This window comes from Cebus imitator, unplaced genomic scaffold, assembly GCF_001604975.1.
Source record: "Cebus imitator isolate Cc_AM_T3 unplaced genomic scaffold, Cebus_imitator-1.0 Scaffold19, whole genome shotgun sequence".
Lineage (NCBI taxonomy): Eukaryota > Metazoa > Chordata > Mammalia > Primates > Cebidae > Cebus > Cebus imitator.
Window position 1 is genome coordinate 7342166 of NW_016107334.1, and position 23645 is coordinate 7365810.

The following is a 23645-nucleotide window of genomic DNA, read 5'->3' on the forward strand; positions in this document are numbered from 1 at the left end:
GCTCTTGTTACCCAGGCTGGAGTGCAATGGCGCGATGTCGGCTCACCGCAACCTCCGCCTCCCGGGTTCAGGCAATTCTCCTGCCTCAGCCTCCTGTCATTAGTCATTCTTATCTTCTATGTCCTGTCCTGGGAAAACTTTTCTACCTAGTCATTTTTCTTTAGTTTTACTGCTTTGTCTTACCAATAGACGTATACTAGTGTTGACAATAAAGTAAATGAGATTAAGAATAATAATAATTTAGGAGAATACTTATAAAAATTTTAAGAAAGGGTTATATAGAAACTAATGGGGTAAAAAGGGCCATCAGAATCCCAACACTCGGTGTTATTATTCTTTCTCTTCCCATGTGGTTTCCATCTGTTTCTTGTGAATAATTTCACTGAGGTCCAGTTCACAGTAGGGCTAACTGAGCCCTTTAGAAGAGCCTGACCCTCAACTGAGAGTTTGGGTCTAAGGTATAAGTCATGGATCTGATTACATCTTCCATCCTGGCCCAGTTCAGGAAATTAGAACCTGGCCAGCTGTTTTTCCCAGTTTGTAGGTTGCAGGCAGTTACCTGGCTCTTTCTCAGACAGCCTGCTGCCCTTTACTTGAGAGTAGACACAGATGTGTCCATTAAGCCAGTTTTCCCCAATGTTCAATCATGATTTTGCTCTGTCAGTATCACCTACATTCTTATTTACTTAACAGTTTGCAAGAATGTAGGATATAAAGTCATTTTTTACAATATTTAAATGTATTTTTTAAAGTTTGTGTGATAAATGAAATGGAAAACAACTATTACTACTTAAAAATTAGCCATAAAAATGCAGTTATGTCAAAGCAAAATTTCTAAATGTGAACTACATGTTTTGGCATGCCTGAGGCTCTGAGCCTGTGGTCTCCATTTGTTTCAAAAGGGGAAGAATAGAGTGTTTAGAAAAGGAGACTTGAACTGAACTTTCCTTCTTGAGATAACCAGAAAGAGACAAAGACCTTTCAAGGGAGAATTGCTATTTACTTAGTGATTTGTCATGTATCTAATTTCTTACTGGCATATCGTTTTAAATCACTTTTTAGAGCTGCTATGTCTACATTCTGCATTTTGGGAAACTCTTTCTTAATCCATTTTCAGCCAAGAAGACAACACCAGCTTCAGCTGGTGGTGGGTGATGGCTGGACTCCTGCAGTGGAGAAAGCCATCCTGAAACGAAGCTTCGATGCTCCCATGAACTTCCTCCCACCCTATGCTCTGCAACCATGTATTCCAATGTTTTTTTTCTTTCAGTGTTTTTATTTAGGGCCTTCTCCATGACCTTGTTCCAAGCCAAATATATTTCTTTCTTTATGCACTTGTTCAAGACATTGTCACCTCTTATGTTCATTAAGGCGGCCCTATAACCAAGCACATTCAATTCCTCAATGACTAATTTGGTTCTAAGAGGTTAAGAACCAGTGAGGCTAAAGCAGCTGTATATAGAATCTGGAGATAAGTGCAGATTAATTTGTGAGATAGAACATTTCTACCCTTTTCCCTTTGGCTTTCAGGTTTATTTAGAATTCATGAAGTTGTGACTATACTAAAAAGCTTTGAACCATTAAAGGGAATTATTTAACAAAATTTCTAAAAATGCCAGTGCAAATTGGTTTGTCTTGAAATTCCGGTGCTTTGTTATTTTGCCACCAAGAAAAAGGAAAAAAAAAAAGCTTGAGGGAGAATATGAATGTAATAAATATTTCATTTTTGTAGCACATCATGCATTGTTCTTCAGTTTCAGACCTTGCCAGCAGTCAACACAGTAGTAAATTTTAGCACCTGTGAACCTGTTTCCGTAATTTATGATTTCCATTAGATTTCCATTAGAGATGGGCTGAAATGGTTCAGGCAAGTTCATGTACTCCAGCCATGAGCATGCTTGGCCTGAAGGATCGTTTACATGTAGGCATTTGGCAGCATGAGCCTCTTTGTTGCTTTTTTTTTTTTTTTTTAATCAATGGGACTGCTCAGGACACTGCCCCAAAATGTCAAAAGGCAGAAAGATGTTACAGATTTCTACCATTTAGGATTCCTCTTCTATGATAATCTGTACTTGTTATATTAATTCATTTAGCAAATATTTAGCGAACCATCATTAATGCATTGGAGAGACAGAGGAATAAGAGTTGGTCTCTGATGGCAAGAGGTTTCTAGGGGAAGAACAACTCGTAAAAAATAGGTATTACATCAGAGTATTAAGTACAGTTAAACAAGTAGAATAAATGGCTAGTGCAACCAGGGCCACCTGGAAAGAACTCATGGATGAAATACCAAGTGAATAGGAGAAAGCAGTGCTGAACATAGGATGGAGGGGCATTTTAAGCAGGAGAATTGGTGTCAGCAAAAACTCAGAGGCAGGAGACATCTCTCATCTGCACATGAGACATAAAACATCTGAAACATGGACTGACAAGCCAGGATCTCAGGGAGCCATGAGAATTCCTATAGAGCACTTGAGGAGTAGACTGTAATGATAGTAAGATTTTCCGGCATTTTACTGAGATTTACTCTCATGCAGTTTTGTGTACTTTCCCTTTTCCCTAATCAGTTCAAGCTATCTGTCAGCCTGGTAGTGAAAAAGGATTAGAATTGTTACAGTGGGAATGAGAAGAGAAAGAAAGCAGTCACATTCATTCTTTGCCATCCATCATGGGAACATGAAATTTTTGCCTCCATAACAAAACAGTGTCCTCAAAAACCTGACTTAGTCAAAAGAAAAAAAAAAAAAAAAAAAAAAAGATGTTCCATTCTCTTCACCTTGGACAAAGGGCAACCTGACAGACTTGGTCGTAGAGTTTTCCTGTGTGCTAAGAGTAGAAGAACAAGACATAGCAAAGGAAATGAAAGTCCTTCATCCATCATATCTGAGCTAGGGGACTATGGTTCAAAGAAGGGAAAAAAATAGAAAGTTCTTATTTTTCTCCAAAACTTCATTGTGTGCAAGGACAAAGGATAGAACTTTGAATTCAACATGCATTAATATGTATAGGACACATTTTTGTAGGAGGACTATGGAGAAAAATGGCATTTTTTGAAGGAAACCCTCCATACATAGCCACTTTGTACATAATATAGAAATGTTGGCAGGAGGTAATGGAAGAGAACAGAATAGTAGCTGAGCTTAGGAGAATGGTCCTGGTTTCCTTGAAGGCTGCCTGGGCTGGAGTCTGGAGTGCAATGGCGTGCTCTGCTCTCACTGCAACCTCCACCGCCCTGTTTCAAGCGATTCTCCTGCCTCAGCCTCCTGAGTAGCTGGGATAACAGGTATCCACCACCATGCCCAGCTAGTGTGTGTGTGTGTGTTTATAGTAGAGATGGGGTTTCACTGTGTTGGCCAGTCTGGTCTCAAACTCTTGACCTCGTGATCCTCCCACCTCGGCCTCCCAAAGTGCTGGGATTACAGACATGAGCCACCGTGCCCAGCCTCTTGTGGTATTTTCTAATGTAACTTTACTTCTAGTCCTAGTAAAAGATAAAACATCTCATTAGCTACCCTCAACAAACAATTGTCAGCCTTACATGAATAAATTCGAAGGCTCACTGTGATTTTTGTCAGTAGATGCATGGTTTTCGGGACCTGGGAGGCACATTGGACATCATTTCTCCAGCATGTCTAAGGTGTGTCCTTGGCAGCAGATTAGCAAGTGTGTGTTCCTGAACAAAGGGTTGCATGGTCAAATGACTTTGGAGAACTATTTAAACAAAATTAAACAGATTCCTTCACTAGAGAATTTCTCAGTTTGTATCTTACTGACTCCTAAATTTCTAAAGGAGTAGTTAATTGCACATTTCCCAATTTTATTTGACCCAAAGCCCTTTGTATCCCTTAACAAAGGAATTACATTTTAAACCAACTTTTTATGGTACCTCCAAACATTTACTGACTTCCATGAGAGCCCTGGTCAAATACCTAGCTGGAGTGGATTTCCAGCAAAGTAAGGAGAGAACTGAAAAGCCAAAGCAAAAAAGAGACCCCATGGAGAGAGAGTTGGAGTCCGCCAGAAGCCAGGGAGATAGATGGAGTTAACTGAGAGCCTGGAGGTGGACATGCTCCACAACTCACAGAGGACAATCAGGAGCAGGTGCAGCTAGATAATCTGCTAATGCAATCACCAGCCTTCCTCAGAATCACTAGGATTTCTTATAGTAATCTCAACATTGACATGATAAAGAGCATCAAAGCTGTTTGGCACAGCCTGGAAATCTTCTCCCAGGATGAATCACATGCCTCAGAATTTTGGTTAGGTGGTGAGAGATCTGCACTCCAAATACGACAACTTCAAGTCTCTTCAAAGATAACAGACAAAATGTACTGCATCATTATCTGACTGGCTCAATTGAGTCAATGTTAGATTCTTCTCTTGGATGGATTTTGAGGAAGAGTTTCAGTTCTAATACAGACCACTTATTTGAGAAAGTGAACTGTCACCTTTAAAGACCAGTTTTTTCTTAAAATAGAATGCTATATGCAACCATATGTGTATATATGTATGTGTGTGTGTGTGTATATATATATATACATATATATACACATATACATATATATATACATATATATACACATATACATATATATATACATATATATACACATATACATATATATATATATACATATACACACACACTATCTAGACTATATCTCTCTATAACTATAACCATATATGTAACACATACATAACACACGTGGTTATATCTATCTAGACAGACATATCTGTCAAGATATGTGTATCTATATATCTATAAATGTATCTAATGACATTTAGATATATCTATCTAGATAGATATAACTTTACATGTGTAAGACATTGATATGGTTTGGCTGTGTCCCTACCCAAACCTTAATTGTAGCTCCCATAATTGTAACAGGGACCTGGTGGGAGATAATTGAATCATGGGGACCATTTCCCCCATGCTGTTCTCATGGTAGTGAATAAGTTTCACCAGATCTGATGATTTTATAAGGGGTTTCTCATTTTGCTTGGCTCTCATTATCTCTCACCTGCTGCCATGTAAGATGTGACTTTCACCTTTCACCATGATTGTAAGGCCTCCCCAGCCATGTGGAACTGTGAGCCCATTTAACCTATTTTCTTTATAAATTATCCAGCCTTGGGTATGTCTTTATCAGCACAGTGAAAATGAACTAACACAGACATAAATGGCCTTACAATATATGGTTATATATATGATTATATATGTGTTTATACATACACACATATGCACAACCCATACATACATATGCTATAGGGTTATTGTGTGGATTAAATGACATGATATTTATCACATACTCAGAGGAGGGTCTGTCCCTTTACAAGCACTTAATAGTAGTTATTATTATTGTATTTGTAGTGCTTAATACACGGTAGTATTTGTGTTGTTATTTGTTTCACATATTTACAGAATATCACACCTGAGAACATTAGAAATTAATATTGAATTGAAAAGAAACAGATAGAGTCATTTAAATAACAGAGATTTTGATGTGATTACTTATTTTAATCTTATTCATTGTCATTAATTCCTTAAGCATATATGAAAATCATTCACAGCTATGATAAGTGGGAATAAGCAATTCATGAATAATTAAATCCTCATTGGCTCCGGACTACAAAGATTATTTTAGTGACTCCTCATGGGTCATTGTTTTGACATTGTTAAGGGCTATTTATCAGTCTCAGTTTTTAACTATTAAAGTTTCAGAATACAGCAATCCCATAATGCAAAAGAAATATTGAATCTACAATTAACTCAGTGCTATTCACCAGACTGGAAATATAGAGATGAACAAAACCAACAAAACACCTCCTTCATGAAGCCCTCATGTAATTGCAATGTGATTTATGCCTATGAATATGAAAGTCAAGAAAACAGTGAAAATATCTGCCAATAAGACCCTATAAAACTTACCCATGTTTCGTCATGACCAATGTCCCTGAATTTGTAGGATTTTTAGTTAAATGCTGTTTTAAATTCTTCCTACACAGATTATAAAGGTTAAGAGACTGTATTGCGCTGACCCTACTAAAGTCAAAATCCCTTTACCATTCACCATGACCATTGTAGTAGCAGTCCCATGGTTTTTCTATATCTTCTGCCCTCTATAATCCTTCTAGTATACGATTAGAGTCAATGTCCTGGAAAAATGTTCTGACCAGGCCATTCTGAAGTTTCTGAAATTTCCAAACCCTCTTGGTACTGAATATAGTAATTATGATTTGAATCTCTAACCCCAGCCCCTGGCCCTTCTATGCCTTATGCTCCAGCCAAATTGAATGCCTTCTGTTTCCGATAAATGTCCTGGGCTTTACCCCTTATTCTCATGCCTCACATGCCCTTTACTTCATCTCCATGTGAGCAATCCCCACCTGTCTTCCAAGGCACAGGTCAAACGCTTTCCCTCACTCCTTCCCTGTCAACAATAATTTATACCTCCTCTGAATTCACATGGGTAGCTTACCCTTATGGCACTTATTACTTTAGGGAGATTCTGTGTGTGTGTGTGTGTGTGTGTGTGTGTGTGTGTGTGTATACATATATACATACACATGTGTGTGTGTGTGTGTGTGTGTGTGTGTGTGTGTGTGTGTGTGTCTTGAGCAATTTTACTACAAAATCCTTGGTCTGGTCATCATTGCATTCATGCAGCATTTTGCTTTGAGTGACACATACACACATATACACACAATTACTTTAAATATGGGTTGATATTGACAAGGCAAGAGGCTAAGGCAAAAACAATGAAATGGGGAAAGTCAGAGATGTAAAGACACACATGCTTTTAGTCTGTTGCAATAAAGAACTGAGTTCTCTATATCAATGCGAAAAAAGTGATTGAAATGATGCAATGTTTGCATCTTTCTATTTTACAAAACAAACACGAAAATGAAATGAACTAAATTCTTTTGTTCATGTGACTGAGTTGACTCTTACTGATCTAGTTTGGGTCCATTGTGGCTTTGTGTTCATAAAAATATTTATCATACTTCTCTCCCTCCCCCTTGAACCCTCTGTACTTCTACTTCATAAATTCTTACTTTTATATACTGGGTTTGCTTAAAGAAAAAATACTCTGATTTCACTGTAGTTTTTAAAGATGTTTAGCAATAATGTGTGACTTTCTCTGTTTTTGTTTTTTAACCTTTCTACCATTTTTTGTGAATAAAATCATGTGAGTACTTGGAAAATAATGCAGATATTATATTTGCAAGAATAAAAACTGTGAATATTGAAGCAAGCAGTGAGTTGCTTCATCTAAGTGCAAATATTCTGCTCCTCACACGCTCCACTTGGGCTGCTTTCCAGAATCTATCATTTAGGTGTGGGCCACTCCAGGGCATGTGTCTTGCTGTCACAATGCCTTACTACAAGTGCATTTTACAGTGATTTTCAACAAGCTGAAGAGTGACATTATCACAGTGGGATTTCTGATCTTCACCTTCCAGAGGGAAACCTCATCCAGGAGTCAGTAAAGCTGGAGTTTAAAGCAGTGTTTTAGTCACTATGGCTACAAATTCAGGGAGGCAAACAGAGGGAGCTACAACTCTCCTAAGGGGTTGTTAATGTCATTTAAAAAATTAGGTGCAGTAGTATGTGCGTGCTTGTGAGTTTCTTCCTATATGTTTTAAAGAATATATGTGGTTTCCTTGCATTAATTTCCATGTGACAAAATTGGAAAATAAAACAACATAACTGATATTTAATGTGTATTCTCAAGTAAAGAACAAGAAATAAAAGACAGACACATAGAAAGATAAATAGAAAAGAAAAAGAAAGAAAGAGAGAAAGACAAGGAAGGAAGGAAAGAAGGAAGGATGAAAGGCAGGAAAGAAGGAAGGAAGAAAGGAAGGATGGGAGGGAAGAAAGGAAGGAGGGAGGAAAGGAAGGAGGGAGGGAAGGAAGGAAGGAAGGAGGGAAGGAAGGGTGGGTGGGCAAAGGACTCCCAGTACTCTGTGCTTTGTGGGTAAAACAGTAAAGTAGATGCAGGTCTTCTCTTAAGAACTTGAATCTGAGGGTTATTGTGACTGTTTACAAATTTAATTGGTATATCTTGGACAGGGTTTCCAATCAGCACCAGTGTTCTAATTTATAATTCTGAACCTATCAACTACTATTCCACACCTTCAGGCTGCTGGACTCTTCCCCACCTGCCTGGTCTTTCTTGACTATCTTAATTTATATAAGTATTTTTTCTTATTCCTTCCTCCCCTCCCCAAATGTAAGCTGTTTTGACAGCTGAAAAACAGATCACAGACTCTATTTTGTGGTACATTCTCATCCCTCTATCCAAGAACAACTATTAGTGTTTTACACTCGTGTGTTTAATCAAATACCAAATATGTTGACAGCATCTTTTCAAATTTAAATATCACTCGATCAAATAATTTGGGGATACTAAAGAAGTTAGAATTTTTTCTGCCTTCAATGTATTTAAATGTAAAATGATACAAAAGATGTTCACAGTGCAACATTTAGAGGATGAGGCAGCTATCATGATTTATGTTAGAATTACATGAATATAACATAAGCCCTGTATTAAAAAGTCCAGTGGACACTAAAGTAGGCTCAAAGGAACCTTAACGTTAACACGTTCAAAGCTAAATGCCTGGTCTTATTTCCCTTCAGTCCCTCTCTCAGACTTCTTTTCTTCTGTGTTCACACTTGGTTGCCCAAGCCATACACCTAGGAATCACAAGCGATGTTACTGCTTCCCTGACTTCCCACTGATTCGTTGTTGAGACCTGTCTCTGAATCCATATTGTGTTCTCCATGTCTGCCACAGAGGCTCTAGTCCACCTGCGCTTGTCCAGTCCGTGAAAATACCTCCTCATGTATCTACCTGCATTCACTGTTACAATCCACCTTCCACAGTGCACACAGGATATTTTAAATATATAAATTTGATCACTTGAAAACACTTCAAGAGCTTCTCTTGGGTAAAAATAAAATTGCATAACATGATTTCTAAAGTCCTGTATGATATTTTCCTATGTACTGTTCTTCTTTTTCAATATTGACTATCCCCTCATTGAGACTCCCTTTCAGTCCTTCTAGTAAGCCTGATTTCCTTTTCTTGAGACTTTTTTTTTTTTTTGAGAGGGAGTTTCACTCTTGTGGCCCAGGCTGGAGTGCAGCGGTGTGATCTCAGCTCACTGCAACCTCCGCCTTCTGGATTCAAGCGATTTTCCTGACTCAGCCTCCTGAGTAGCTGGTATTACAGGCACCTGCCACCATTCCTGGCTAATTTTTATATTTTTAGTAGAGACGGGGTATTACCATGTTGGCCAGGCTGGTCTCAAACTTCTCACCTTGTCATCTACCCACCTCTGCCTCTCAAAGTGCTGGGATATCAGGCGTGAGCCACCATGCCCGGCCAACCACTTTTTTCTCAATGCAACACTCACTAAGCTCAAAACTATTATGTGCTTCCACTGTGCCATATGCATCCCCATCAGAGTTTATAACCAAGTTGCAGCTTTTTTAATTTGTTTTATTTCATGTCGACTTATTACTGAAATCTAAGCTCTGTTAATATTAATATATATCTGTTGAATGAACAAAGAGGATTCAATAATATTTGATTATTTGTACTAATTGTGATATAGGTTAAACTGTTATACAAGACACTCAAATATGGGCTGACTTATACAGATAGTTTATTTTTCTCTCTCTAAATAGCCCCTATGCCAGCAGTCCATAGCTGGAGATGTGGCTACTCCTCTCCAAGAGGTCCATCTTCTCTCCCTGTCATCTCCTCTACAGGTTCACCATGGTGGTTGTGACTAAAGCCTGGGTGCCCACTCTCCAGCCTGAGGGAAGTGGGAAAGATTCCCGGAAAGCAGCTACATCTTCAAAGAGGGGGTCCAAAGTCACACTCATCACTTGCGAACCTCTCCAATTCCTCCAAACTTGATCACATGGCCATTTCTAGCTGCAAAAGATGCTTTAATTGGGTATCTATGGGTTCAGCTAAAACCCAGCATTCCCTAAGTCAAAGGAAAGAGGGAATTGAATACCACGTTTCAGTTAGCAACATCTGTTCTAAGCCCTTCTCACTACACATGCTCTGTTCTATTTCCCCAGAAGTTCCCATTATTAACCAACTTCAACAAGCTCTTATATAAAACACAGTTGCAGCACACCATGTGTATGCACATGTGCCCACGCGTGTGTGCGCACTCACACACACACACACACACACTCTCTCTCTCTCTCATCAATATGAGTGTTTTCTGTTGTCTCCTTCTCTTTGCTGTCTTCCATAGGAATAATTGCCTATTATACAGACTTACATAAGTCTTGGAATTATTTCCATATCTCATCACCTTTTTTGTTTTTTAACCAGTATATTACGTATCATATATTTGAAAATCCATGGGTCTCTCATTGATGGACACACAGATTGCCTTCATTTGCTGTTGTTGATTTTGCTGTTACCAACTTGGCCACAATGACTACCCTAGCACCAAGAGAACAGAGGTAATGAGGATGGGCTCTGAAGTCAGACTGTGTTTCATATCTGGTTCGAACACTTCCCAGCATTTTAACTGTGAGAAAGTTAAGTAAATACCCTCTGTGATCCTATTTCTGAAAATGGGCGAAACAGTAGATTTTTTTATTTAAAAACATTTTTTTTAAAGACAGAGTCTCACTCTGGTGCCCAGGCTGGAGGGCCATGACATGATCATAGCTGATTGCAACCTCTAACTTGTGATCTTAGCTGATCCTGGCCCTTCAGCCTCCCAGGTAGCTAGGACTAGAGGCACACACTATCTTATCTCGTTATGTTATAAAGATTAAATAAACTTGTAGACTTAGTAGTAATATCTGCTTACCGAAAGTCTTTCTAAACATTAGTTATAATTGCTGGTTTGTATTTTAATTTTTTAATTTTGAAATAATTTTAGACTCACATTGAAGCTTCAAAAATAGTACAGAGAATTCCCAAGTACCCTTCACTCAGCTTCCTTCAGTGATAACCTGTGACAAAAGAGAATAATTCTCAAAATCAGAAATTGACTAAATACTTAAATTTTTTTAGTTTTCATGCCATTTTCTTGGTGAATACTTACGTGAAATTTTCTTATATGTACAGATTTGTGTAACCACCACTAAAATTAGGATATGAAACTTTGCATCATCCTCCCAAAACTTCCCTAATACTACAACTTTACATCACACACTTTACACAACTCTAAGTACTGGCAACAATGGTTGTGATTTTTATCACCATGATTTGGCCATTTACAGAAACTTTAAACAATGGAGTAATATATCATGTAATCTTTGAGACTGATTTCTTTCACTAGGCATAATGTCATTGAGATCCATCCAATGTATTGTGCATTTCAACTGTTTGGTCCTTTTGATTACTGAATAATATTCTATTGAATAGATGTGTCACAGTTTATTTATTCATTCAGTGTATTAGCTAACCTGTGGCTGCTATAACAAATTACCACAAATTTGATAATTTAAAGCTGCAGAAATGTAGTCTCTCACAGTTCTAGATGCCAGGAGTCCAAAATCAGTTATCAGTGAGCAGGAGTCAAGGTGTTTGCCAAGAGATGGTGTTGTGTTCCCTCTCAATATTCCAGCAGAGAATCTGTCCCTTGCTTCTTCCCACTTCTGGAAGTTCCTGACATTTGTTAACTTGTGGCTACATCAATCCAATTTCTGCCTTTGTCTTCACATCACACTCACCTCTTACGTCTGTCTGTCCAATCTACCTCTAGTTCTTCATTATCATGAAGTGTGATCTCATTTAAGATCCCCCTGGGTAATCTAGGATCATCCCCCAGCTCAAGATCCTTAATTTAATTACACATACACAGACCCTATTTTCCACATAAGGTGACATTTACAGATTCCAGAGATTAGTGTTTAATATCCTTTGGGGTCATTACTCAGCCGACTCTGCCTTGGGGAAGATATTTGGGTTGTTTCCAGTTTGGGCATATAACAAAGCTGCTGAGAACATTGATGTGCAGATATTTTTGTGTGAACATAAGTTTTCATTTCTCCAGTGAATACCCAGGCAATTGCTAGGCCATATGAGAAGTGTACATTTAATTTTATAAGAAAACTATTAAGCTGTTTTCCACACTGGCTATGCCTTTTAACCTTCCCCCTTGGCAATGTATGACAATACATTTTCTCTGCCAGTATGTGGCACAGTATTACCAGTATGTTACTCTAACCAGTCTAATATGTGAGTAGTAGTATCTTTTCATGGCTTTATGTTGCATTTCCCTAATGGCTAGTAATATTGATATCTATTCATATAATTATTTGCTACCCTTATATCTTCCATGATGAAATATCTTTTGTAGCCTTTGCCTATTTTCTAATTGGATTGTTTTCTTACTGCTGAGTTCAGAGGCTTGCTTATTCTGGAAATAAGTCATTTGCTGTTGATTGCAAATATTATCTCCCAATATGTGACTTATCCTCTCATTCTCTTAAGAATTACTTTTACATAACAAAAGTGTTTAATTTTGATGCAGTCCCATTTAGTGATTTTTTTATATTTAAGGATTCCAGTTTTGGCGTTGCACCCAGTAATCTGCCACTAGCCCCTTTGTGGCAGATTTTCTGTAATGTTTTCTTCTAAAAGTCTTAGAGTTTTATATTTTACACTTAGATCTATGGTACATATTGAATGAATCGTTGTGTAGAATATGAAGTTTAGGTTGAGGCTAATATTTTTATCAATAGATATCCATGATCTCTAACAATGTATGTTGAAAAAAAAATTTCCTTTTCACATTAAATTGTTTTTGCAACTTTGTATAAAATCAGAAGGCTGTAATTACACGTATAATTATTCTAGCTCTCCATTCTTTTCCATTGATCTATGTGTCCCTCCTTCCTAATACCACTCACTCTTGATTACTGTGGGTATATAGAATGTTTTAAATATACGTATTCATTTTTTTCAATGTTTTGGAATCTATTTTACTTCCCTTGTCTTATGTATATGTTTTAGATTCAGCTTTACTGTATAGACAAAAACTCATGCTGAAATGTAGATATGAATTATGTTAAAGCAACAGATAAATTTAGGGTGAACTGACATTTTACCATATGGAGTCTTCAAAATCATGACTACAATGTGTTTATATAGTTCTGCTTTATTTATTTCATTAGCATTTGTAGTTTTCAGCATACAGAGGCCGTATAAACTTTCATAGATGTACATAGATGGATTTTATTATTTTTGGAGTTATTGTAAAATGTACGCTTTTTTAAAATTTTTGTATCTACATGTTTATTGGTACTATACAGAAATAAAACTGATTTTTGTACGTTGATGTCATATCCTGTGAGCTTGCTGAACTTACTAGCTCTAGGAGATTTTTTTCTTAGATTTCTTGTGACTTTCTATATAGAAAAAAAAAAATGTCTTCTTCAAGTAAAGGCAGCTTTAATTTCTTATTGCACTTGCTTGGGTCCTCAGTACTACGTTGAATAAGAGTAGTGAGGATGAACATCTTTGCCCTGTTTCTGATGTTAGGGGAATGCATTCAATTTTTCACTGCCAAGTAAAATATTAACTATTGTTTTTCAAGATCTTTTTTTATGAAGTTAAAGAAGTTCTCTGTTCACACTGTGAGACTTTTTGTCATGTATGGATGTTAATTCAGTGTTTTCTCTGCATCAGTTGAGCTGATCATGATTTTTCTTCTTCAAACTCTTCATAGGGTTGTATGCATTTATTGATTTTCAAATAATAAACCAGCCTTACATTCCCAAAAATAAACAACTCTTGACACAGTGCATGACACAAAAAACTCTTGGTTGTCATGCATTATTCTTTTTATGTGTTGTTGGATTTAATTTGCTCAGATTTTGTTCAAAATTTTGAATCTACCTTCATGTGAGATATTGGTTTATGATTTCCTTTTCCTTTTTTTTTCTTTTTAAAAAAAACTTTTATTGTAAGTTCTGAGTACAATGCAGGTTTGTTACATAGGGAAACTTGTGTCACAGGGGTGTGTTGTACAGATTATTTCATCACTCAGGTATTAAGCTTAGTACCTATTAGTTATGTTACCTGATACCTTCCCTCCTCTCACCCTCCAAAAGGCCCCAGTGTGTATTGTTCTCTTCTATGTATTTATGTTATTATTTTCATTTTTGTTTTATTGTGATATGAATATTGATTTATACCATTTTTACATTTTATAATTTATTGAAAAGTTATCTGCAGTGTAATATATTAATAAAGTCAGATGATATTTTATTCCATGGACATTTTAGAAGAAGGTGGACTTGCAGTTTTAGGTTATGAGTGGTATATATATCCATTTTTATCCGTAATATTTCTCATTTTATCTGTGGTATATTTATCATTTTATCTGTCTCACAAATGATTCCTTAATTCCCTATGGGTATAATCTTTTGTGTACTTGCACTGGATCCAACATGGACAGAGGCAGATTTGTTATTTTTATACTAAGATTCTTATTATTTATCATTCTATACCTTTGTATTATAAATATTTGGTGATTTTTTAATACAGAACAAAATGCTTGCATCCATGTCTTAACTTCAGTGGGAATTGTATATTTTGTGTTATAAAGTTCTCTTGTGTGTCATGATTTATAAATGTGTTTCTATTCTGTGAAGGGCAAAGCTGCTCAGTAATCAATGACAAGAAATTTTAGGTCAACTTTCTCAGTCAGGAATTTATACCAGAAATTACCAATAAAATAAAATTAATAACAGTATTAGATAAAAATAGAATAATCATCATGCTTGTTCCTTGTAACAAAATAAATTCTAGAAGAGATGAATAAATCTTAACAAGTGATTTAGAAAACATATAATTCTAACATGAAGAAAGACTTTCTAATCATGATGTGAAACCCAGAAACTCTTAACAGGGAAGATTTTCAAATATGCACATATTATACATAAATTAAAAATCCTAAAAAGTAAAAAGCTTTTAACGTTAAAAAATCACAAATAAAGTTCAATTACATAGACCAAAATATATGAATATATACTATAAGAGAAGGAAAAATAATCTATAAATGTTTCCTGTCAAGATATATGAAAGGACAAATAACCCAAAAGAAAAATGGCCAAGAGTCTAAATAGATATTTCACAAGAGAAAAAATGCAAATAGCCAAAAACATGTAAGAAGAATATTCAACATAATTAGTAATGATACAAAGGCTTAAAAAAGCAGTATGTAATATTCTATAATGATTCCTATAACAATTTCACACTGTAATGGGTGAAGTGTCAGATAATTGATATTTATTCTTACTGATGGTGGGTATGACAATTAGTACATTTCTAATTCAAGCAACCAAATTTAAAAATATATATACCCTTCTCCACCTAGAAATTAATCTTGATTTAAAAAAACAAGATTTGCTTACACATTTATAATGAAAAAATCTTGGAGGCTATCTAAAGGGCTTAGCAATAAAAGATATGTCAAATCAATACAATGAAATGTTAGGCAAATGATTTAGACATGAGATTGATGTATATATTCTTGGTATCAAAAACTGTCCTAGATATATTGCTCATAGATAAAAGAAGTATAGAATATTATGCAAATTGTAAGTTAATTGTTTTTGAAATAAGGTGTGTATGCAGTTTAGGAGAACATTTCAAATGTTTGTCTGTAAAGCATTAATGATAGTTCCTCCTGGGATGGCCCTACCACTAAAAATAAAATAAATTGCAGGAATGTATGGTTAAGAATGATGAATTAAAGGTGTTTTTAATCCCACACTCTCCTCTGAAGCCAACTGGAAAAAATAAAACATAGAGGAATTATTCATGGTAAATGAAACTAAAAAAGAGTTCCCATAAGCCACAAAGTAAAAGAAATAGCTGCCAAATATAATGAGGTCAGAATCAAAACAAAGGAAGACACAGCCATTTACATGATTAAATAAGTAAATAAATGGGGGTAAAGAGACAAATATCTAGTGCAGTAAATTCGAAATAAATTCTGTAGCTATTGCTCCCTCAAGTATGTGGCATGTATCTTCCTATCCCTTAATTTTGGACCGTACATCTGACATTTTTTCCAAAGAGTATACATGAAAAGAGAGAAAAAAAGTCATTTACCTTAGAGAAACTTGAAAAATTTCAGCCACGTGACCAAGATCAATAACAACAATTATTATAAGTCATGTTGATAGCATGGATCTTTCATATGGTATGATAAAAATGTCACTTGACCTATCTAGTCTTCCTCCCCAAAAGCATATAACTCCACTCTAACCATGAGAAGATTAGCAGAGAAACCCATACTGACAGGCATTCTATAAAAGGTTTAACTAGTGTTTCTCAAGGTGGTTAAGGTCATCCAAAACAAGGAATGTCTGAGAAATGATCACAGCCCAGGGAAAACTGAGACGTGGCATAATGCCCAAATGTGATGTGGTACCTAATGTGATTTCTTTTTTAAAAAATATATATTTTATTGCATTTTAGGTTTTGGGGTACATATGAAGAACATGCAAGATTGTCACATAGGTACATACATGGCAGTGTGGTTTGCTGCCTTCCTCCCATCACCTATATTGGCATTTCTCCCCATGTTATCCCTCCCCAACTCTCAAACCCCTCTGTCTCTCCCCTAATTCCCTCTCACAGACCCCAGTGTGTGATGCTCCCCTCCCTCTGTCCATGTGTTCTCATTGTTCAACACCCGCCTATGAGTGAGAACATGCAATGTTTGATTTTCTGTTCTTGTGTCAGTTTCTTAATGGCCTTTTTCCAGGATAGAATCCTGGGGTAGAAAAAGGTCATTAGGAAAAAAAAAATTATTATCTGAATAAAATATGAATTTTAGTTAATGTATCTATATTAGTCCATTAGTTCAACAGGAGGAACTTGTATGAGACATACGGAAGCTCTCTGTAGGATCTATCAAGCGTATATATTTGAAACTTTAAAAATATCACTAAATGAAAAAAAGTAGACTTTTTTTCTGTCCTTCAAAGGGAAAACATGGAAACAATTGGCATAAGGTTATAGGAGGCACATTTTAGTTTTCTAAAAGAAAATATTTTTTAATAATTTGACTGCCTGCAGGGGTAATGCAACAGTGGAGGTAATCAAATTATAGTTGTGGAAACATTTGCTAGAGATTTGGAGAAGTAGATTAAAGCATCTGATAAGCGTTAAACTGTACAATAGTAAAGACAACACCCATTAAACAATATAATGTTATTTGTACGATTCAATCCTCACAACACATCACTTTAGAGACAGGAAACTGAGACCCACCATACAGAAACCATCTCTGTCCCAAGCCATAGTCTATGGCCTTTGCACTCAGAAGGCGATCTTCCAGATGCACCTAAGAAAAAAGATTGATTCAAGAAGAAAGAATTTCATTGAAAGAATAAAATGGCAAAGTGGCAGCCTGGAGAGCTAGAAAAAAATACTTAGAACCAGAACAGAAATGAGGAGAATTATTAATTGTGGACTCCAGGTTACATGTGAAACAAAAAATAAAATTCATATGAAGATACTTAATCCGCTTTAAATTGTTTTATTTTTTCCTCCAATATGAAATATCATCAGTTGACAGAGATACAGATATTTAACCAAGTAAAACACTAAAACATTGGCTTTCAATCCATTCTTTCGTAAGATAGACACAATCATGTGTGTTTATCCAAAACTGCAAGAAACTCTAGGACTAGCAATGAATAGAAGCAATGTTCACATTAGAGGCATTCTGTGGTATGATGAAACATATTTATCATGAGGGAGAAAAAGAGTGTATTGTGGTCAACCAATTGTGTGGAGAAGAATATATGTGATAGACTTCATAGGATTTTGCAGTGTATATATGCAGTTATTTGAAAAAATTGCCTGGGGCTTGTTTTCATTCACACTTGTCTTCATCTCCTCTACCACCATGTTTTCCTGCAAATAATCAGTAAGCAGAAATGAAATAGTTGAAATCAGCAGCATTCCAAGTTAAAGATGTAAGCATTTTATGTGCAAAGGGTCAGCGGTACTAAAAGTCTTGAAATCTGTTCTGGGTAACTGTGGGTTATTGATCTCTCCATTGCGGAATGCATCCTAGTTGAAGGTTAGCCAGAGATCTTCACAATAGTGTTTCTGCAGGCAAAGCTGCCTTTCTCTGTTCATGAGGAAACTGTTTAATTCATAAAGCTTTGATGCTTAAACTGTTTCTGACCTTCTGTGAGCACTTCAAAGGGGAAAATTAGCTGCCTGGAAAAATATAATGACCTAAATCCAGCAATTTGGGACACACATGTTATAGTCTGTTGAACTCATGTTGACTATTTATACTGTGTTTCTTTTTGGAACAGATTGCCTTGCAGACCTATAATTGGATAAAGGTGCTAATTTGGAGGGTTTGAAAATGACTAGGTATCTATTTCTCATTTAAGTGCCATTACTATTAGAATCTTAGCTCAGAAGCAATATGTAGGGATCTGTGCTTAAAGGTTCTTTCTCTGTTTTCAGCCTTTTTTTTTTATTATTTGCATTCCTTAAATGATATTTATAATAAATATATAAAGAAGCAGCAATGATTTTTTTCTTTTCAATTATTAACTTGATTTTTTAAAAGAAGTTTTGAAAACTTCACAGAAAAACTGAGCAGAAAGTGTAAAGTTTCCATATGCCCCTGTCCCTACACATGATAATCCCCTTCCCTACTGACATCCCTTACCACAGTGGTACATTGATTACAATTGATGAACTTACATTGACATATCACTACTACTCAGGACACGTAGCATACATTAGGGTTTACTCTTGATGGTGTACCTTCTATGGGGTTGGACAAATTTATAAAGACGCATATTCATTCCAGTATCATACAGAATATTTGTTTTCCATTTATTTTATTGCATTTTAGGTTTTGGGGTACATGTGAAGAACATGCAAGATTGTTGCATAGGTACATATGTGGCAGTGTGATTTGCTGCCTTCCTCCCCATCACCTACATCTGGCATCTGTCCTCTTGCTATCTCTCCCCAACTCCCCACCCCCCACCGTCCCTCCCCTATTTCCCCCTAACTGACCCCAGTGTGTAGTGCTCCCTTCGCTGTGTCCATGTGTTCTCATTGTTCAACACCTGCCTATGAGTGAGAACATGCAGTGTTTGATCTTCTGCTCTTCTGCCAGTTTGCTGAGAATGATGCTTTCCAGTTTCAGCCATGTCCCTACAAAGGACACAAACTCATCATTTTTGATGGCTGCATAATATTCCATGGTGTATATGTGCCACATTTTCCCTGTCCAGTCTATCATTGATGGGCATTTGGGTTGGTTCCAGGTCTTTGCTATTGTAAACAGTGCTGCAATGAACATTCGTTTGCACATGTCCTTATAGTAGAACGATTTATAATCCTTTGGGTATATACCCAGTAATGGGATTGCTGGGTCAAACGGAATTTCTATTTCTAGGTCCTTGAGTAATCACCACACTGTCTTCCACAATGGTTGAACTAATTTATACTCCCACCAACAGTGTAAAAGTGTTCCTATTTCTCCACATCCTCTCCAGCATCTGTTGTCTCTAGATTTTTTAATGATCGCCATTCGAACTGGCGTGAGATGGTATCTCAATGTAGTTTTGATTTGCATTTCTCTGATGACCAGTGATGATGAGCATTTTTTGATATGTTTGCTGGCCTCATGTATGTCTTCTTTTGTAAAATATCTGTTCATATCCTTTACCCACTTTTGAATGGGCTTGTTAGTTTTTTTCTTGTAAATCTGTTTTAGTTCTTTGTAAATTCTGGATATCAGCCCTTTGTCAGATGGGTAAACTGCAAACATTTTTTCCCATTCTGTTGGTTGCCAATTCAGTCTAATGACTGTTTCTTTTGTCGTGCAGAAGCTGTGGATTTTGATTAGGTCCCATTTGTCTATTTTGGCTTTTGTCGTCAATGCTTTTGGTGTTTTGGTCATGTAGTCCTTGCCTATGCCTATGTCCTGAATGGTTTTGCCTAGATTTTCTTCTAGGATTTTTATGGTGTTAGGTCTTATGTTTAAGTCTTTAATCCATCTGAAGTCGATTTTAGTGTAAGGTGTCAGGAAGGGGTCCAGTTTCTGCTTTCTGCACACTGCTAGCCAGTTTTCCCAACACCATTTATCAAACAGGGAATCCTTTCCCCATTGCTTGTTTTTGTCTGGTTTGTCAAAGATCAGATGGTTGTAGGTATGTTGTGTTGCCTCCGAGAACTCTGTTCCATACAGAATAATTTTACTGCCCTAAAACTCCTCCAGATTCTGCCGATGTTTTCTCCTTTTGACCAATCCATGACAACTGCTAATCTTATTACTGTCACTGTAATTTAGCCTTTTCTAGAATGTCACATAGTAGTGGCAATCATACCGTATTGGATTATTTCACTTAGTGATATACATTTAAAATTCCTTTATCTTTTAATGGCTTGATTGCCAATTTCTTTTTAGAGATCAATCTACTACCAAATGTACCACAGTTTATCCATTTACCTATGAAAGAATACCTTGTTTCTTCTAAGTTTTGGCAACTATAGATAAAACTGCTACAAACATCTGCGTGCTTGTGCTGGTTTTTGTGTGAGCACGAGTTTCCAATTCATTTGAGTAAATACCAAGGAGCATCATAGCTGGATCATAGGGTAAGAGTATGTTCAGTTTGGGGGGAAAAATACAAAAACAAAACAAAAAAAATCCACTGTAAATTGTCTTTCAAAGCAGTGATGCCATTTTGAATTCTTATCAGAAATAACTGTGTGTTCCTCATCAGCATTTGGTACCTTCAGTATTTTCTATTTCTGTAAATAGTGTTATTGGTATTTTCATAGGATACGTTGAATCTGTAGATCACCTTGGGTAGTAAGTACATTTTAACAACATTAACTCTACCAACCCATGGACATGGAATATCTTTCAATGCATTTATGTTCTTTTCAATTTCTTTCATCGATGTTTTATAGTTTTCAGTATGGAAATCTTTCACTTTCTTGGTCACATTTATTTTTAGGCATCTTATTATTTTTTTTTGTAGCTACTGCTAATGGGATTCTTTTCCTGATTTATTTTTCAGATAGTTTACTATGAGTATATAAAATATTACTAATTTGTTGTGTTTATTTCATATCCTGCAACTTTATTCAATTTGTTTATTAGTTTTTTCGCGGAGTAATTAGAAATCTAATTTCTCTTGCTTGCTGAGTTGCTCTGGGTAGGACTTCCACTACAATATCATGTAGAAGTGGTGAAAGTGGGCATCCTTTTCTAGTTCCAGACCTCAGAGAAAAAGCTTTCAACTTTTCTCTGTTCAGTATGATGTTAGCTGTGAATTTGTTGTATGTGGCCTTTATTGTGGTGAGATACTTTCCTTCTATACCTAATTTGTTAAGGGTCTATCATGAATGTAGTTGAATTTTGTCAAATGCTTTTTCTGAATCTATAAAAATTATCATATGGTTTTTATCAGGGTAACATATGTTAATCCGGGATATCAACCTGTAGTGTTTTTGTTGTTATTGTGTCCTTATCTGGGTATCATGGGTGCTTGCTTCTAAGAATGAGTTTGGAAGAATTTTATCCTCTTTGGTTTCTGGAATAGTTTGAGAATAATTGGTATTAGCTGTTCTCAAAATGTTTGATAGAGTTCAGCAGGAAAGCCATCAAGTCCTGAGCCTTTCTTTAATGGGAGACTTTCCATTACTGATTTAATATAATTACTCATTATTATTCAGGTCATACTTTTTATTTATTTTTATGATTCAATCTTGATAGGTTGTATATGTCCAAGTAGTTATCCATTTTGTCCGGGTTTTAACATTTGTCAGCATATTGGTGTTCATAATATTCTTTTATTATATCAAATTTCTATGGTGTCAGTTATTATGTCTCATTTTGCATTTGTGATTTTCATTAGTTTTCTCTCTTTTTTTACAGTTACTTTGGCTAAAGGATTTATAGTTAGAGATTTTATTTTTTTAAAAAACAAATCTTTATTATGTTGATCTTTTCTATTAGTTTAGCCTTTATTTCACTTATTTTTTCTCTGATCTTTATGATTAGTTCTTTCTCTTAATTTTGGGATTACTTTGTTCTTGTTTTATAGTTCTTTGAAATGAAACTATTAGGTTTATTCTTTGCGATCTTTTTCTTTTTTGATGTAAGCATTTATTGCTATAAACTTTTCTCTGAGTCCTGATTATGCTATGTCCTACAGGTTTTGGTATGTTGTGTTTTTATTTTTAATTGTCTCTAGAAAATTTTAAATTTTACTTTTAATTGCTTTATAGAGCTAATGGGTATTCAGAAACATGTTGCATTTCCATATATTTGCATATTTTCCAAAGTCTTTACTGTTATTGATTTCTAGTTTCATAGAATAGTGGTCAGAAACAATACTTGATATGACTTCCATTTTAAAAACTGTGTTAACACTTGTTTTGTGGGCTGTTATATGGTCTGTTTTGGGAGAGTTGCATGTGTACCTCAAAGAAGAATGTGTATTCTGCTGCTGTTGGATATACATTCTGTATATATCTCTTAGCCCTATTTTGTCTCTAGTGCAATTCAGTTCCAATATTTCCTTATTAATTTTCTCTCTTTTTGATTGGTACATTGTTGAGGATGAGGTACTGAAGTCACCTACTATTATTGTATTTCTATCTATTTCTCTCTTCATATCCATTAAGATTTACTTTTTATTTGAATTTATTTAGGGGCTGTGATCTTGGGTGTTTATATAGTTACAATTATTATGTATTCTTAATGAATTGATCCCTTTATAACCAAATAATGACCTTCTTTGTCTCTTGTGACAGGTTTTCACTTGATGTATATTTTATCTGATAAAAGTATAACAGTCTTGTTTTATTTTGGTTACTATTTGCATGAAATATCTTCTTCCATCCCTTTATTTTCAGCCTAGGTGTGTCCTTATGACTACAGTGGGTCTCTCATAGGAAGCATATCATTGGATATCAACCCTTTTAACCCATTCAGTCACTCTATTTCTTTGGATGGAAAATTTATTTTTTCAGTTATTATTGATATGTAAGGACTTAACTACCACTATTTTGTTAATTGTTTTCTGGTTGTTTTGTAGATCCTTTGTTTCATTCTCCCTGTCTTGTTTTCTTGTCACTTGGTGTTTTTTTAGTACTAAGTTTTGATTCCTTCCTTCCTTGAGTACGGTTTTTTGCTTTGGTGTTACCATGAGGTTTGCATAAAATACCTTATAGTTATAATAGACCATTTTATGCTGCTAACAACTTAACTTCATTTGTATACAAAAACTTTAGATTTTTACCCTCCCTGTTGTAATTTATTTTTTGGTGTGCCAATATATATCTTTTTTTATGATGGTTTTCTTAACAACCTAATGTAACTATCATTAATTTTTAGTGCTTTGACTTTTATTCTTCATACTAGAGATACATATGAATGAATTCACCATAACAATATTGGGGTATTTGAAATTTGAGTATACATTTATCTTTACTTGTAAATTTTACACTTTTATATGTTTTTGTGTTATTATTATCTTTTTGTTTTGACTTCAGTAATTCTCTTAAGCATTTAGTGTGATACAAGTATAGTGGTGACAAATTTCCTTTTGCTTGTCTGAGAAAAACTTTACTTCT

At 35.6% G+C, this 23645-nt stretch overlaps 2 long non-coding RNA genes across 2 annotated transcripts in view; one reads left to right on the forward strand and one right to left on the reverse strand.

Moving 5' to 3' along the window:
- Nucleotides 1-23645, forward strand: part of LOC119469533 — a 141276-nt gene that overhangs the window by 113383 nt on the left and 4248 nt on the right. The window lies entirely within an intron of this gene.
- Nucleotides 17278-23645, reverse strand: part of LOC108296003 — a 290157-nt gene continuing 283789 nt past the window's right edge. Inside the window, exon 6 of the long non-coding RNA XR_005198352.1 lies at nucleotides 17278-17355. This is a non-coding gene — a long non-coding RNA (uncharacterized LOC108296003). The remainder of the gene's footprint in view (nucleotides 17356-23645) is intronic.